At 46.3% G+C, this 16,733-nt stretch overlaps 1 protein-coding gene across 6 annotated transcripts in view; it reads left to right on the top strand.

The window, feature by feature from the left end:
- Nucleotides 1-16,733, top strand: part of SMIM17 (small integral membrane protein 17) — a 30,712-nt gene that overhangs the window by 654 nt on the left and 13,325 nt on the right. For 2 of the 6 annotated variants that reach the window (XM_014794354.2, XM_087421071.1), the window contains exons 2-3: nucleotides 1,730-1,840; nucleotides 4,918-4,986. The gene's annotated coding sequence lies outside the window, so the exon portion shown is untranslated. Of the gene's footprint in view, nucleotides 1-125; nucleotides 171-496; nucleotides 1,841-4,288; nucleotides 4,414-4,917; nucleotides 4,987-10,466; nucleotides 10,679-16,733 lie in introns of those variants that run through there. The other 4 variants (XM_087421072.1, XM_087421070.1, XM_087421068.1 and 1 more) reach the window with 4 other exon arrangements.

Below are 16,733 nucleotides of genomic sequence, written 5' to 3'. Positions count from 1 at the left end.
AGGGAAGGGGGAGATGGAGAGGGGCTCGTAGACAAGACTGAGGGAAGAGAGAGGGGAGGGGGAGGAGGAGGGGAGGAGCGAGGCGGGCAGAAAAGCAAGGAGGGAGGAGGAAGAGAAGGTGAGGCAGGTGTAGCGAGGAGGAGGAGTGGGAACGAAGAGCGAGGAGAGGGGTAAGGAGAGGAGGAGGGAACGGACCTGGGGAGGAGGGAAAGACGGGAGAAGGAGGGAGGGGGCTAAGGAGAAGGGGATGGCAGGAAAGGACCGGGTAGGAGGAGGGGGTGGGAGAGGGCACGGGGAGAGGGGAGGGGGAGAAAGAAGGAGAGGGGAGAGAGGAGCAGGAGGCGGGGTAGGGGGAGGAGCAGGTGAGGAGGGAGGAGAGGGGAAAGAGGGGTGGGAGGAAGATGAGGGGATGGAGAAGGGAAGAAAGGGGCATCGCCTGACAAGACTGAAAAGAAAAAGAAGAAGGTGATTGGTCAGAGCTGGGTGGGAGCAGGAGCTCTGGCGTCAGGTCTGCCTGGGTTCAAATCCCACTGCGTGTCCTCGGACCAGTGTCCTAACTTTCTGAGCCTTAGTTTCCTCATCTATAAAGAGATTGCGAGTCAGGAAACTTCCCTATAGGGTTGCTGTGTGGGATACACGGATTAGTTCGCATAAAGTTCTTACAGTAGGCACTGGGACCCTCTAAAGCATCGTTGTCTAGTAGAACTTTCTGTACTGACTGAAGTGTCCTGTGTCTGTGCTGTCTGATATGGTGGCCACTGGCTACATGTGGCTGTTGAGCACTTGACATTTGGCTAGTGCAGCCGAGGAACTGAAGGTCTAGCTGTGTTTAATTTTAATTAATTTAAATTTTCGTAGTTACGTGTGGCTACTGGCTACCGAACTGGATGGTGCAGCTCTAAAGCTTTAGCTGTTTTTGGTATATATACTAAGTTTCTCTTGTATTTTGTAAGTTTGGCGGGTCCTCTTAAACCCCCCCCAGCAACAGCAATAGCAATAGCTCTAACAGTACTTATCGGGTCTTTATTCAGTGCCAACAACTGTCCTAAGCACTTGATGTGGATTAACCCCTTGAATCCTCGCCATGTGTCTATGAGATGTGCCCCTGGCTGTACACTACGACTCTTACTACTACTATCATTTATTGAGTGTGTGCTATGTGCCAGGCCCCCTGAGAAATGCTTGACACATATATCATGTCATTTAACTGCAGGAGAAGAGGCTTAGGTATAAATTTGGGAAAGGCCACAGGACAGGGTCAGCAAGATGGGGGGTAGTGTGTGGTTGTGTTTTTGTCTCTACTTGGATCTGAGCTAGAAAATCCTGGAACTGACAAAGAAGGGATGGACAGAGCAGAATTCACCTGCCCTGAAGGCTGCGGCCACTGCCCTGGGGGCACCTGTGTGGTCCTGGGACTGGGGATCTCACACTGCCTCTTCCATACGCTGGGTTTTTTTTCTATTACCCCTTTCTTTTCTCTTCCCCTTCCCCCTCCACCTTTCCTTTTAAAATTTTGTCATTTTGGATATTAAAAATGGCCACACACTTTTTGCAGCTCTGGCTATCAAGAGCTGGACTCTTCTTCCCACTCGTCGTATCTGGGCTGTCCTGTAGCTTGCGTTGGCTAATAGAAGGTTGCAGAGGTGATGCTGTCAGATTTTGGAGGCTAGACCTTCCGATTCTGACACCAATTCCAACATGTGTGTTTTTTCCCCACACCACCAACCAGTTCTCTGACACCAGCTGGGTGTTGGAGACACTATCTATCCGGAGCAGAGCAAGCGCTAACGGATACACCTTCCCAGAGTGATTTCCGTGCTGGCACTCCCACCACCAATGGGTAAGAACGACTGTCTTAATTACAGTCTGGCCCTTCACTGGGGGAACGGCTGTGTGCTCCTGACTTTTTGGTTCTTAACTGCATGTAAGAAGCCCAAGGGGAGGGGTGGGTAGAGATTTCTCATTGTTCCCCAATATCTAGTCTCCACTTCTACCATAGTGCTAGAACCCCTAAGTTTTGCCTGCGTTTTGCAGTCGCCTTTGCAGCTGAGTGTGGCCATGTGACTAGGTTCTGAGCAATGAGGTGCAAATGGCAGCGTCGGGGAATAGCTCCCTGGAGGTGGTTGGCTGCATTTAGATCCTGGTTCTGCCACTGCTATGGTAAGGAACCTGGGGAAAGTGACTACATTTCTCTGCGCCTCCGTTTCCTCATCTGTATAATGGGGACAAGGATAGTATCTACCTTATAGTGTTGTTGTGAAGAACAAATGAAGTAATGCAGTGAAGCATTTAGAGAAGTTCTTGGCACATAGGAGGTTCTATTATGTGTCATCATTATCATTATAATAATTTTATTATCACTTCCTAAGGTTGATGTGAGGTTTAAGTGCAACCATGCTCCATGTCTATTATCAGAACAAGTTTCCCTGGGGTTTATTGGTCTCCCAAGACCAGGGAGAAATATTAGGAGGAAATTACACCCATCCATCTCCCCCCACCCACCTACTCCCACCAGCATACCACCACCCTGGGAGGCTCAGTAGATTTTCCATCCCCTTTACCATAGATACTCATTTACCCAATAAAGATTTCCCGAGGCATGAAAATTCATAGGGGGAATCTTCCTTTTGCCCAAATTTCTTTAAGGAGCTGCCTACAGGGAATGTGGATGCTTATTTATAGGCGATCACCTGCTTTACAGACAGGTTGAGAGGTGGAAAGAATTGGAGGAGAAGGAGAGGGAGGTGTGAAGTTGGCATTTTCTCACTGCTGAATTCAGTGTAGCTCAGGGAGGTTGGTGTGAGCAGAAGTGTGTGGAAAGGGGGAGGAGAGATTTGGGTCAAGAAGGAGCAGGAGTTATTTTTTTTCTTTCCCCCTGAGTGGTGGGGGTGAGACTGATCTAAGAAATAAGAAAGTGGATGCCTAATATATGAATACTTAGAATTTCTGCATCCTCTGATGAGCAGGAATCTCAAGAGACAAGAAGCTTTAGAGTGAGCGGGGAGTCATTCATTCAACAAATATCTGAGCACCTCCTCTGTGCCAGGCTCTGTTCCAGGGGCTGGGAATCCAGCAGTGAGCAAAGCAAAGCCCTTGTCTTATGGAGCCACTGCTGCTAATTTCTGAGCATGATCAGATGTAAGTGGAGAGTGAAGGGGGAGGCTCCTTCAGCTTTGGCTGTCAGGGAGCCCTCTCTAAGAAGGTGACATTGGAGCAGAGTCCCACTTAATGAAGAGAAGACAGCTGGGTGGATATCTGGGGCAAGGACATTCTCTCTCCCCAGTGTTCACTGGAGCCTTGCTTGGAAGACAGGAAAAATTGGTAACACCCAAGGATCCATCCTTAGAAGGTTGGCTAAGTAGGTTAGGATTCATCTGGGTAAGGAATGGTGAGGCAGAGTTGAATATAGTGATATGGGAGGAGCTCTGAGTTACAGTATTAAATGAAAAAATGAACAAACAATCAACAACAGTATTTATTGTGTACTCTCATTCATGTTTTTTTCTTTTTAAATATATATAACCATATACTTATATGTATAAGAAGTATATGAAGAAACACTACTACTTCTGTACAGGTTGTTAATCTGTTGAGATGCTTCTGTGAAAGTTGGTAACTAGCTGCTGGCTGAAGGCCCCTGAAGCCCCCTGCCCCTGCTGCCTTGTCCCCTCCTACGTATTACCAAAAGGGTGCTAGCTGTTGGTGATTAAAATGCTTGACTTGCTCCTACTTCTGTACAGGTTGCTAATTTATTGACATGCTGCAGTGGGAGAGACAGAGCAGGGCGTACTTACTCTACCTTACCTGACACTGGGACCCTCCTGGTGCCTTTTAAAAAGCAATGATGGAATATTTCAAGCCTACAGGACAGTATAGAGAATAAGACAACTTACATCCCATGTGTTTACCACTCAGAACTGTTTGATTTTTTTTTTTAAGTACGTGGCTACATGGCTTGGATTTTAAAAAGAAGTTTTAAGCCACTAAGCATCTCATGTCAACATCGTATCCAAAATCTTTATGTATTCATTTTATCCTAATCCTTTAAAAATTTTACCTAATTTTCCACTTTATTTATTATTCATTTAAGAGCTTATTTGATACAAAACTCAAAAGGAACAAAAGGATCTCTGACAAAAAGCTGGGTTCTCCCCATCTTGCAACACCAGATTCCCTTCTGGCAACCACAATTATCCCTTTCTTTTGACTCCCCTAAGAAATGGTGTACGCTTTCACACACACATGTGTGCGTGCACACACACACACGCATCTCATCTGATCTTAACAGGGCCAGCCAGCAAGAGAATCACGCTGTACGACTGTCTTTCCCGTTGCTGGTGGTCTAGATCTGCGGGAGAGCGATGTGGGTTTCCATGGCAGTCAACCACCTCTCCAGATAGAAAGAAAAGACAGGTTGGCTGCCCAAGAATGAACTCGGAATCCTCTCTGAGAAGAGGACTCCTGCAGAGACCCAGGGCAAAGGCAGCACAAAGTTCGTGCTGTCAGCCATCCCCAGCCCCCTCCCTGGGGAGGGCACAAGCCGTGGGGTGAGACCAGGAAGGGGAGGACTATCTCTCTGGGTGTTGAGAAGCCTTCAGAAGTAGGCTGCCCCATGGAGTAAGACTGGGGGCAGGGATTGGGGGGGGTTGGGGGTTTGGGTAGGGGGGCATGCTTTAGAGCCAGTCACTTTTCTGTTCTGAATCACAACACTGCTGTTCACTGGCTATGTGAGCAGGTAATTTGGCTTAACAGCTATCTGCAAGATGCCTGCTGTGCCAGGTGCTGAGAATCAGGGGTGAGCAAGACCATTCATATCCCACGTCTCAGAGGGGGACTGACTTACCTTCTCTGACTCTCTTTTTGAAAATTATGTTTTTTCTTGATAGTTAATGAGTAAACACATTTTCTTTGTCAAAGGTCAAAACTATCGATAAAGCAAGATTTCCTGCTGATCTCGCTTCGTCAACCCCAGTCTCTTCTCTAGAGGTGAGTGACGGTTGTGGATTTGGGGTGCACTGGGTGGGCACATTTTCTTTTTGTTTGCAAGCGTATCTCTGCTGATAGAAATAGATGTAACTTGTGTGTGCATATCTGGGAATGCATTGATTCTGAGCTTCACCTTCTTTATCCATAGAATGAGCCTGGCTAATATTACCCATCCCATAATAACAATGCCAAATGTGTATCAGCAACTTACTGTGAGATAAAAACTATTGTTATTGAATAAGATGTGATAAATCTATATATCACAGTTCATTGATGCTAATGTGCACTTTAACTTTTACATTCTAATGTCTCTGACATTGAAATATGTCTTGCAATTGTCAGTCTGATTTTTTTTTTCTTTTTAAGATTTTTAGCTATTTCATTTAAAAGTAATACACATGGAAGTAAAACTGCCACATTCATGGCATACCATAGTCAGGAAGAAAAACTAGTTTGCGCCCTGAGATTCACCAAGTATAACAGGGCCATCCTATCTAGTCCTGGTCCCCAAATAATAAGACACTTCCTATAAGCCTGTAATCCTTAGCAAAAATCTCTTTATCCCTGAGTTTTGCCGTGCTGAGATTTGAAGCTGTGTCATGAACTTTCTGGCTGTGATAATCATTTAATAAAAGTACTGGCTTTTCATCAGGAACAAACAAATGCAACCTTGATAAACTTGATAATCTGTGAGCTTTTTCTTTTACATACCTTTTGTGTTTTAAATTTGGCAAGCCTTTACGTACACATCTATGCATCCATAGAAAATGTCTAGCATTGTTTTGTGTGTTGTTGGGTTTTCATATAAGCCATGTTGGACTACATCTGTGGTTTGACAACTTGCTTTTTTTCCAAGCAGTGATGTGTCTTGGAGACCTTTCCATATCAGTCCACAAAGATCTATTTTGTTCTGTAAAGTGAGGATAATAGCATTACCTAACAGACGGCGTCTTGGTGAGGACACAACAAGTGTTCCAGTACCTGATTTATCAAGATTCTGTCCTCAGAATGTTAACCCTGCAGAAGAGCAATGTGGATGGGGAGGGGAGGAGGACACATATTTCTCTAAGCACACTTGGCAACTCACTGCCCTTTTAGGATTTCACCCCAGGCAGCCCAAGTGACTGGATACTTCAAGGTTTTAGGCAACTAGGTGAGTTTTCTCCCTTCAGACCTCCTTCTTTTTTCCTACAGAATAAGCTGAAGAATTTTCAGTGGTAGTGAAACAAGAAGGTCTTTGGCAACAAATTGCCCTTGGTTAAATCCTGGCTGTGCCATTTACAAGTTGAATTTGGGCCTCTCCCAAGGGGTCTGAGGCTCCCAAATGATCATTATTTGGAAATAACGTAAAAGTCTGCCAGTTTGGGGAATGACCACAAAAACTAGATGCATCCACACAGTAGATCCACACTAGATGCATCCACAGGATTAATTCCCTGCAGTTGTTAAAAAGAATGAAGTAGATTCTTCTCCTTGTGGGATGATCCTTACTGACAAGATCCTGTGCTTGGTGCCACACACCCCTGCCTTCTGGGTCACAGCTGGTGGCTTGAAGGAGGGAGCAAGGGATCACCTGCCTATGAAGTGGTCTTATTGTAGAGTCTTGCTCAACAGGGATTCCATGATCTTGATGACTCAACTGGGAAGATCATGGTCTGCATCCAGCCAACTGATGTGCTTGGTTCAGATCACTCATCTTCTTTTTTTTTTTTTTTTTATTTTTTGTTTATTGCAGTAACATTGGTTTATAACATTGTAAAAATTTCAGGTGTACATCAGTATACTTCTATTTCTGCATAGATTACATCATGTTCACCACCAAAATACTAATTACAACCCATCACCACACACATGTACCGAATTATCCCTTTCACCCTCCTCCCTCCCCCCTTCCCCTCTGGTAACCACCAATCCAATCTCTGTCTCTATGTGTTTGTTTATTGTAGTTATTATCTACTACTTAATGAAGGACATCATACGGTATTCATCTTCTTTTTAATTTAATGAGTTGCCAACATTAAGACTCCGGGGTATTTTACATTTACAAACATCACCTTTCATTCATTCAACCCTTCAAAAAAAAATTCCTAGAACATCTGGTTCACAAAATGTTCTCTAGGTACTGGAGGCTCAGGGATGAATTAGAAACACATAGTCTCTACCTTCATGAAGCCTAAATTCTAGAAGATGAGTCAGACAATAAGCAATAAAAATATGTATAATGTAATGAGCTCCAGCTTCTTTAGAGAATTTGGAATGTCAAAACCCAGTGGGGCAACAACTCCATGAGAGGACAGAAAGTAGGTAAAAGCCAGATTATAGTGGCTCTAGCTGATCAAAGTCTCCTGCCCTTTGAAGAGGTGTGGAAATCATCTCTTAGGAGAAGGGGATATGCCTCAGCACATCCTGGTTGTCCAGTGGGTGCTTTATGAATGTCTGTGTCTTGAGTGATAGGAGCAGCTGTGGCTTCCCTGGTGACCAGATCTTTAGGAAGAACAAACATGTTCATTCATTCAACAATCCCAGAGTGGTTGGAGTTTATGCTAGGAACTCATTCTTGAAAATCTTGCATGATTCAAAACCCACATAATTCAAGACTAATCATAACAAAAGATGGTTGGCATGTCTCTTCACCAGCTAAAGTGATACTGAAATAACAAACACAGTTTACAATTTACACAACTGATCACATTCAAAAGTATGAGGTTTTGAGGGATTTTTAAATCACAAGACTTCTTGTCATTTCAAAAAATGCCACCCAAAGCTCATGGTTTCAAATGTTCATAATTCAAGTTAGCGTGAGGGGCTGGCCTGGTGGCTTAGTGGTTAAGTGCACGCGCTCCGCTACTGGCGGCCTGGGTTCGGATCCCGGGCACGCACCGACGCACCGCTTCTCCAGCCATGCTGAGGCCGCGTCCCACATGCAGCAACTAGAAGGATGTGCAACTATGACATACGACTATCTACTGGGGCTTTGGGGGGAAAAAAGGAGGAGGATTGGCAATAGATGTTAGCTCAGGGCCCGTCTTCCTCAGCAAAAAGAGGAGGATTAGCATGGATGTTAGCTCAGGGCTGATCTTCCTCACAAGAAAAAAAAAAAAAGCGTGAAATATAGCCATGCTGTATTTATATAAATCTACAATAATATCTTTCCTGTGACCCCACCTCATAACATAAAACCTAGGGCCTTGCCAATAATTCACATATACCTATATAGCACTGTTTCCCTCAACCCAAGGTAACCAACAGCCTGAATTCTGGGCACATCTTTCCCTCCTTTTCCTTTTTGTGCATTTTCCCCCCAGAGATGTTTTGGAAATGCGGTGTTAATGATTCAACCAGGTTGTAGCCAGGTCCTGCTGTCCCGAGAGCCACAGCTGCCTCTTGTAAATGACTCTGCAGTTTCTGCCCTCATCTGCTTTCATCCAATGCTCGCCACAGCCCAGAGAGCTTTGTTTCCAGGCAACAGCAGGGCTTTTCCCAGGCAGATCGATTTTTTGAAAAAGTGAGATAGAGGGAGAGGGAGAGAGGGGGAGAAGGGGACCGGGGTTGGGGGGCGGGGGAGAGAGTGAGAGAGACAACTCTCCGGCCAATCTGCCTAGAGATTCAGCACCACGGGCAGCGCAGGCTGGCACGGTTCAGCACCGCGGACAGGTCTGTCAGGAGGGGTTCAGCACCGCGGACAGTGCCGGGAGCCCTCTTTCACCACTGCCTCTGCTAGATGTATGTGCTCTTCTGAGCTTATTCCTGAGCCCACTGTCAGTCTTCACCCCAGAGTCTCTGAATGCTGATATCTGAGTAATCCAGGCTCTCTTGGTGTTAACTTAAGAAACACAGGCACCAAATACTTAACATGCCCCAAGGGGAATTCTGGATTTTCTCCACACACAAAAACTTAATCCTACTCACAGGGCACTCAGTTGCTCAGGCTCAAAGCCCGAAAGTCTTCCTCTCACCCCTCACAACCATCCATCACTGAGTCCTCTTAGCTCCATCTCCAAAGTATGTCCTGAATCTGTCCACGGTTCTCCACTCCTACTGCCACCACCTCACTCCAGGACACCATCATTCCTCACCTGGTTTATTGCAACAACGTCCTAACTGCTCTTCCCAGTGTACCTATTGCCCGCTCTAAAGCATTCCCCACACAGCAGTTTCAGTGATGCCTTGAAAATGTAAATCAGATTATATCACGCCCTTCCTCAGTACCTTTCTATGGCTTCCCAACACACCTACAATAACATTCAGAGATATTACTGTGGCTTTCAAGAGCCTGGATGCCTCTCTGATCTTGTCTCCCATCACTCCCTCCCTTACCTGACCACCCTCTTTGATTACTCCCTCCCTTGCCTGACCACTCTGGCCGCACTCCCTCCTTGATGTTCCTCAGGGCCTTTGCACCTGCTCTTCTCCGGCACAGATTCTTGCATAGCTGGCTCCTTTCCACTTTTCAGGTCTTAGCTCAAAATGCCACCTCTTCAAAAAGACCTTCCCTGACCACCCCCGTCTAAAGAGGTCTCACAGTTACTAGCATATTGATCTGTTTCATGTACTTTATAGAATTTAGCAAATACTATATTTTACTTCACATTTATTAGTTTACTTGTCTGTTGCCTGTTTTCAGCACTAGAATGTAAACTTCATTAAACCATATACCTTCACTGTCTTGGTCATCCAGAACAGCATCTGCTACATAGCAGCTGTTTAATAAGTATTTGTTGAATGAATGAATGTGTGAATGAATCCTGAGCTAGTCACAAAGACCCAGAGAGATGTCAACAGCACTCAACTCCTTATAGAACAGTGGTCATAGTTGCTGGCCCAGAGTCTGAGGGCTGTGTTGCAAGTCCCCAAGACATTTCTCAGGTTTGATGATTCACTAGGAGAACTTACAGGACTCATCATACAGGCGCACTCATGGCCGTGATTGATTACAGTGAAAGGATATGTAGCACCATCAGCAAAGGGTCCCATGGGCATATCAGTCTTCACCTTTGCCATGGCCGCATGGTAGCCAGAGTTTACTTCTCTTCTCCATGTCTTGCCATGAGGCTATGGCAAGAGTGAAGGTGTGCTACAGCAGGGAGATGATGAATTGGGGCCAATAATTCAACCAATCACATCAAGCAGCAGCATCTGGCTCCAATTTATTAATCTTGATTTTATCTCCATTTTTTTTATGGCACATGAGACTGGCTTTCTATTTATAAGAGTGGTCTAAAGCTTCCTTTCTAAAGGTGCTTTAAAAAAGGTTTTAGAAAATGCGTTCATTTAAAATAAAAACATGAGATAAATTGCTATTTGCTTATATACAGATGTTATGTGGAAATGGAAATAACTGTCAGGTGGTATCCGTTGATGCAGAAACATGGCAAAAGTTGAGAATGGGATATGCGAGAGACTGAAGCTTGAGAAAGATGAGAGTTAGGCATCGAATGGGATTCCAGACACTCTCTCCTTGCTGCTTTCTTCTCTTTCAGGAAGGAATCGTGTCCTAAGAAGTCACTCAGTCGCCTTCCTTCCCCCCAGGACCCTGAGGAAACTCCTCAAACTTGAGTCTATTTTAAGAACAACCCTTAGTTATCTGAGTTATCAGGATCACACCCGGAATTTTTCCCCATGTTGAGGACCTGGTGTTCAATAATGATGATGGTAACACTGTGACACTTCCTGAGCACTCGAGATGAATGAGGTGAATGTATTAACTCACTTGATGTTAACAATAACCCTACGAGGTATACATTATTATTGTCCCCATTTTACAGATAAGGAAATTGAGACCCAGTTAATTCACTTCCTAAAGTTGCACAGCTAGTGGGTGTGGTGGATCTGTCCCTGGAGGCCAAGCTCTCAACCCCCCAAGGCTCCCTGATCTGGGGCATCTCCCCTAGTCTCCTGCACTAAATATCCTGTTATCAGAGGGAGTGGTGAGGGTTGAATGAAGAGTCTTATTCTGAAATCCATCTGTCCCCTCTTCACACTGAACTATCCTTGGAACGGCCGGAAACCCATCTCCCGGACATCTAAACAAAGGAAGTTTCCCCTCTTAATTATGTGACATATATGGGAAACAATTGGTTTAGAAAACCAATCTCAATCCTTCCAGGGTCCCTGGGCTGCCACACCCCTGCCCCACCTCCTTCCCCCTCCTTTCCACCCCTGGCCCCTGGTTGTAGACTAAAGACCCACCAGGAGCGTGTGAAAGTTGTTGGCTTTAACGAGCGGCAACTGCAGCAGAGGGCATGGACATAACCTACGTGCCCATCAGCGGGGGATGGACTGCTCATCCCACTTTGGCAGACTTCACAGCGGGCACAGCACCACACCCCCTGCAACAGCAGCGAGGGCACGTTGTCACTGTCGCCCCTCCAAGACCCTCCCCACCCCCCTGGAGGCGCAAGCTCCCCGGGGCGGGGGGAAGGAGGAGGGAAGAAGGCTGCCCACCCTCCCCTACTCCCCCCACCCCCTACCCCCCCACCTCCCACCCGCAGCCTCTGCGTCTGCGCAGCCGCGGTCATTGCGGCGCCAGCTCTGCAGTGCCCGGACGGGGTCTGGTTGGGGAGGGTGAGTCCTTTGAGGGACCCCTGCGGGCGGGGAAAAGGGGCCGGGGGCGCGGGCGGTGATCCGGGGAGGCGCGCGTGAGTGTGAATGTGTGCGAGCCTCAGTGTGCATGGGGTTAGGCAGCAGAGGCGCTCTACGGATGCGGGTCTGGGGAGGGGGCCTCCAAGCCCGTCCGGTGGGAGAGGGCTGTGTTGGGTCTGTTTCTCCGCCCAGCGCAGTCTGTCTACCTGCCTGTGGATTGCACTTGAATTTCGGCCTCGGCGCGAGGAGGGGAGAGTGACCCTGTGTTGAGCGTCCATCTGTGTGTCTGCGCACCTTCGTGGGTCGGCGCGTGTTCTGGTCTCGCGGGGTTTTCGGTGTCTGTGTGTTTAGCACGCTGTGTCCGTGTGCCCGCCCGCGTGTACACCTGCGCATGTGTGCGTTGTGTGTCTGTCTGGGCACGTGTGTGCCACCCTGCAATGGCCAGGAGCACAGGCGCTGAAGTCAGGTGTAGCATCACCGCCCAGCTCCCATGAGCTGCGTGGCTTTGGTCAGGGGCCTCGCCAGTCTGTAAAATGGACTCGTAACAGTATCTGCCGCGGAGAATTAGGACGAGGATTAGTTTAGAAAATGGATGCGGAGTGCTCCGCGGTGCCTGACACACTGGGGCGCTCCTGGGACCGGTGGCGGCCCAGGTTGCTTTACTATTATTGTTGCGTGGTTGTTGTTGTTGCTGCATCTCTGTCCTTTTTTCTCAGCAGGTGATCTGTTTGCTATTTCACCGAGAACACTGAGGCTGTGAGGTGTAAATTCCCTCACACACATACACACACCCCTGTCACACCCTGGCCCCTCTCCTTCTCCCTCCTCCATCCAAGTGGATCCAGCTTCTTCTGACTTGGAGCCCATGCCTCTTGTCTTCTCCAGCTGTCACCCTTCCCACCTGCATTTTCTCCTCTTCCTATGTCTTCTTTCCCCTCAGCCTAAACACATGATTAGTTATGTCTCATATTAAAAATAAAACAAAATAAAACAGTAAACAAACAGAACCCCTCCTAGTTCTGTCTCACTACTTTCTCCTCAAGGCCAATATTTTTTTTTCTTGGAAACTGTTGTCTATGCTCACAGCCTCTTCTCCTCACCCCACACTGAGATTGCAAACTGGCAGTCCCGGGGTCTAACGTGCTCCACGACCTGTGCTATTTGGCTCTCATAGTGTCTTCCTTTTAAACATTCGAAATAATCATTGGCATTTTAAAATGCAGAAGATGTCATCTAAAAATACAGATTTCCAGTGTCTCTTGAGAAATTGAAAGATGGGAGACACTGGGCCCATGTTTTCGCTTGGCAAACATTGGCTGAGCTGAATGGGGCGGCTTCTTCAGACAGGGCACCCAATCTCTCCTTTGCCACAATCCTCACTATTCCCTATTGCATCTCCCCATACCACACATCAGCTGCCATTTGTTTATGTTTTCCTTACAATAGAGAAGAATTTCTCTGGACCCATATTTCATTTTCACTTTCAGAAGAGTGAAAGTAAAAGCCAGACCGGGACAGGGGTATCTTGATTTATCTTTCTGTGCCTATCTCGTTTGTGTAATCTACTTAACCGGCTGGAAGCGTCTGAGTTCAGATCCTTACTGCTAGTGTTTGTGTCTGCTGCAACACCAGGTCTGCTGCTTCCTCTCTGCACACTTCTCCTCCTTCTACAGGAGGATGGGAGCTACTGAGGGTGTTGGGTTCATCTTCAAATCCCCAGTACCGAGCACAGGTCTGGCACAAAGTTCTGGCTGAGAAATAGTTTGAAAAAGTCATTTCCATTCAAGTGCTCATGGGTGGCAAATATTCATGGGGTGGCGTAGGAGGTGGTGTCTCAGCTCAGCCTTAAAGTATGGGCAGCGTTTCTAGAAGTCAGCACAGAAGAGCAAAGACATGCCAGGAAGAGGAGAAACCTTTCTGCTCCTCGTTCATCAGGTGCTCGCTGTGTATGAAACCGCCTGCCATCTCAGTAGAAGCTCACAACCACTCTGTAAAGTAGCTGCCCATTATTCTCACCACCCCATTTGACAGATGAGCAGACTGAAGCTCAGAGACGTTAAAGTGACCAGCCCGGGTCACACAGCTAATGTGTGGGAGAGTGGAAATTCTCTTAACTGCTCACCATGCTGGCAGCAGTTAGCATGTTATTAACACCCGTCATTCTTTTCCCCACCTTTGTGACTCTTCCCTCATTCTAGCCACACCCGCACTAGCACTGACCTACTCTTTTTCCTTTAAATCACCTCCCTTTTTTTCTCCTTTTATTTTATTTTAATACCCGTGGTAGGCAGAATGATGGCTCCCTGAAGATCCACATCCTCATCCCCAGAACCTGTGAATACAGTAGGTGCATGGAGGGGGGATTAAGGTTGCAGATGAGATTCAGGTTGCTAATCAGATGACTTGAGATGGGGAGACGGTCCTGGATTATCGGGGGTGGGGGACAGTGTAGTCACGAGGGTCCCCAAAAGTGGAAGAGGGAGTCAGGAAGGTCAGACGTAGAGTGATGCAACGTGAGAAAGACTCATGTGGCCATTGCTGGCTTTAAAGTTGGAGGAAGGGGCCATGAGCCAAGGGATGTAGGCACCTGGAGAAGCTGGAAAAGGCAAGGAAACAGATTCTCCCCTGGAGCCTCCAGAAGGAACACAGCCCTGCCAACACCTTTGTTTTATTTCAGTGAGACCCACTTCAGACTTCTGACCTACAGAACGGTAGGATAGTAAATTGGCATTATCATAGGCCACGAAATCTGTGGTAATTTGTTGCCGCAATGATAGGAAACTAATACATACCTGAAGAGCTCGTTTAAGTCAGGACTTTATAGAAGACCCACAATGGTTCTGACAATCCTGCAGAACCAGGTTTAAACAATGCAGCAAAATACATACAGTGTGGACCGTGCCTCAGCCAACAAGCCTGCAAAGCAGTTGGAGAATAGAAACACGCACATGTCCTGGGGCTCCTCGACCCTCAGTGTAGAACCTGAATACCAATATGTAGTCAGCTGTTTCAGAGAGAGAAATAACTGCTTTTAGGAAAAGATGGCCTCTTCAAAATCAGCTTAGAAATGTTCTTATATTTTAGAAGCTTTCGATTTCCAATGATACTCCTATATGATTATCATGCCCGAACATTTTAATATTTGGAAAATAAAAACCCTAAATCTTCTTAAAAAATACACACAATGTGCAATTCCCAAGGCCAACATATAGCAGCAGACATATGCAGCAAACCACAAATACAGTTACATGAAATTTAAACAGTTTGTAGTTTTAGTTTTCTTTTGTAGTGAGATCTAAAGTACACAGAGTGATGTTCATGAAGTGTGCAGCCAAATGAAGGCAGAGCTCAGTGAATTTGCACAGATGTCCTCACCCATGGGACCACCACTCAGATCAAGATAGAGAACATCTCCAGCACCCCTAGAAAGGTCCCCGTGCCCCTTCCCAGGGCCCCAGCCCTGCACAACCACTGTTCTGACTTCTATCAACATGGATTGCTTTTACCTGTATGAGGTGTTTTTTTTAATCAATAAAATCACTCAGATGTATCCTTTGTGTCTGGCTTTTTTCATTCAGTCTAATATATATATTTTCAGATTCATCCATGTTGTTGCATGTATCTGTTTGTTTGTTCCTTATATTGCTGTGTACTATTCCATTGTATGAATAAACTGCAGTTTACATATCTATTCTCTTGTTGATAGTCATCTGGGTTGTTAAGATTTTTTATTATGAATATGGGTAGATTTGACTATGAATATGAACAGCTTTGTATTACGAATACAGCTGATAGCAACAGCCGGGTACAAGTGTTTGTGTGGACATAGCTTTTCATTTCTCTTGGGTGAGTGTCTAGGAATGGGGTGGTTGGAGTTCGAGGGCACATGTGTGTTCCACTCTTGTAGATGTTGCCAAGTAGTTTTCAAAGAGGTTGAGCCAATATACATCCCCACCAGCATGCATGAGTCAGCCCACCTTTAATCTATTGCAATGAATTTCAAAGGGAAACTTTGTTATAAATGGTAAACCAGTATCACTTTTTATTTTATTTTTTTTACAGTTATTGAGGGTAACCATGAAAATAAACACAGGGAAAGTAAAACAATGTCCTTCCATCCTGGCTGGATACTTTGTCTACCTGAGCAGGAAGAGACAGAGACAGAGACAGAGGGGGGGGAGAGAGAGAGAGAGATGTTAAAGGCATATTAGTACCAAACTGAGACATTCTCCTTGAGGTAATCTGAAGGCTTAAAAGGGTGCTGAAGAGGAGGAAACCTTCTCTCCCTGGGATTCAGTGTTGTTTAGTCCTAGGTGTGTCTAAAACCACCTCCTGGGCTATCCTGGACTTGGCAGCAGGGGCTTTGAAGCCAAGTTAGGAACCTGGCCTCTGCCCAAATGGGGGGCATTGAAAACATCTTGACCAGAAGGGGTCTTGAAGACGAAGCTGGTGGGATGGACTGGGGAGTGGGGTTAGGGGAAGGACCAGTGGGATCAAGGGTGGAGTGGACCATAGTGGGGCAGACTAGAACCAGAGCAGGGACAGTATTTTCTGAGGCAAGAGCAAGTGAACTTAGTGATTGATTGGATGTGGGGATGAGGAGGGGACAGGTCGACGATGACGCCTGTAGAGATTGGTGGGGAAGATGGTGTTGCCCTGGTCAAGAGCAGGGGACTCGGGGCAGGACGTGCTGGGGCTGGGGGGGAATGAGCAGAGGTATGTGAGGAAATGGATTTAAATTTGGGTTTTGGGGGCCTGTGAGACCCTGCCCCCCCATAAGGAAGCCCTACGTGATGATTGGCAATGTAGAAGAAAACAACATATTCTGCATATCCATAATATTGTGGAAGATAAAAATTTGGCCGCCTCAAAGTATGTCTCTTTACCTTGATTATTTTCTCTGAAGGACATTTGATCTTCCCCTCCCAAACTTCCTAAAGAATTTAACATAGCAGGCCTGTTCCAGGAAGGAGCCACTACCCTGTGATGGCTGTAGTGTAATGTAAAAGAGGTGCAATAAGAAAGGCACCAACAATCCCATCTTATCAAAAATTTTGTCTCTCCAGCCACATTCTCTATAGGTGGCCCTGTAAAGAGTCGTCTGGCAAACATTGGCATTTCCATCTCCATGTGAATTGTCTTCTTCCCGTCTGAAATCCCAAACC

The sequence above is a fragment of the Ceratotherium simum genome, chromosome 33, assembly GCF_057802395.1.
Source record: "Ceratotherium simum simum isolate JZ-2026a chromosome 33, ASM5780239v1, whole genome shotgun sequence".
Taxonomy (NCBI): domain Eukaryota; kingdom Metazoa; phylum Chordata; class Mammalia; order Perissodactyla; family Rhinocerotidae; genus Ceratotherium; species Ceratotherium simum.
This window is presented reverse-complemented; position numbering and strand designations above follow the sequence as displayed.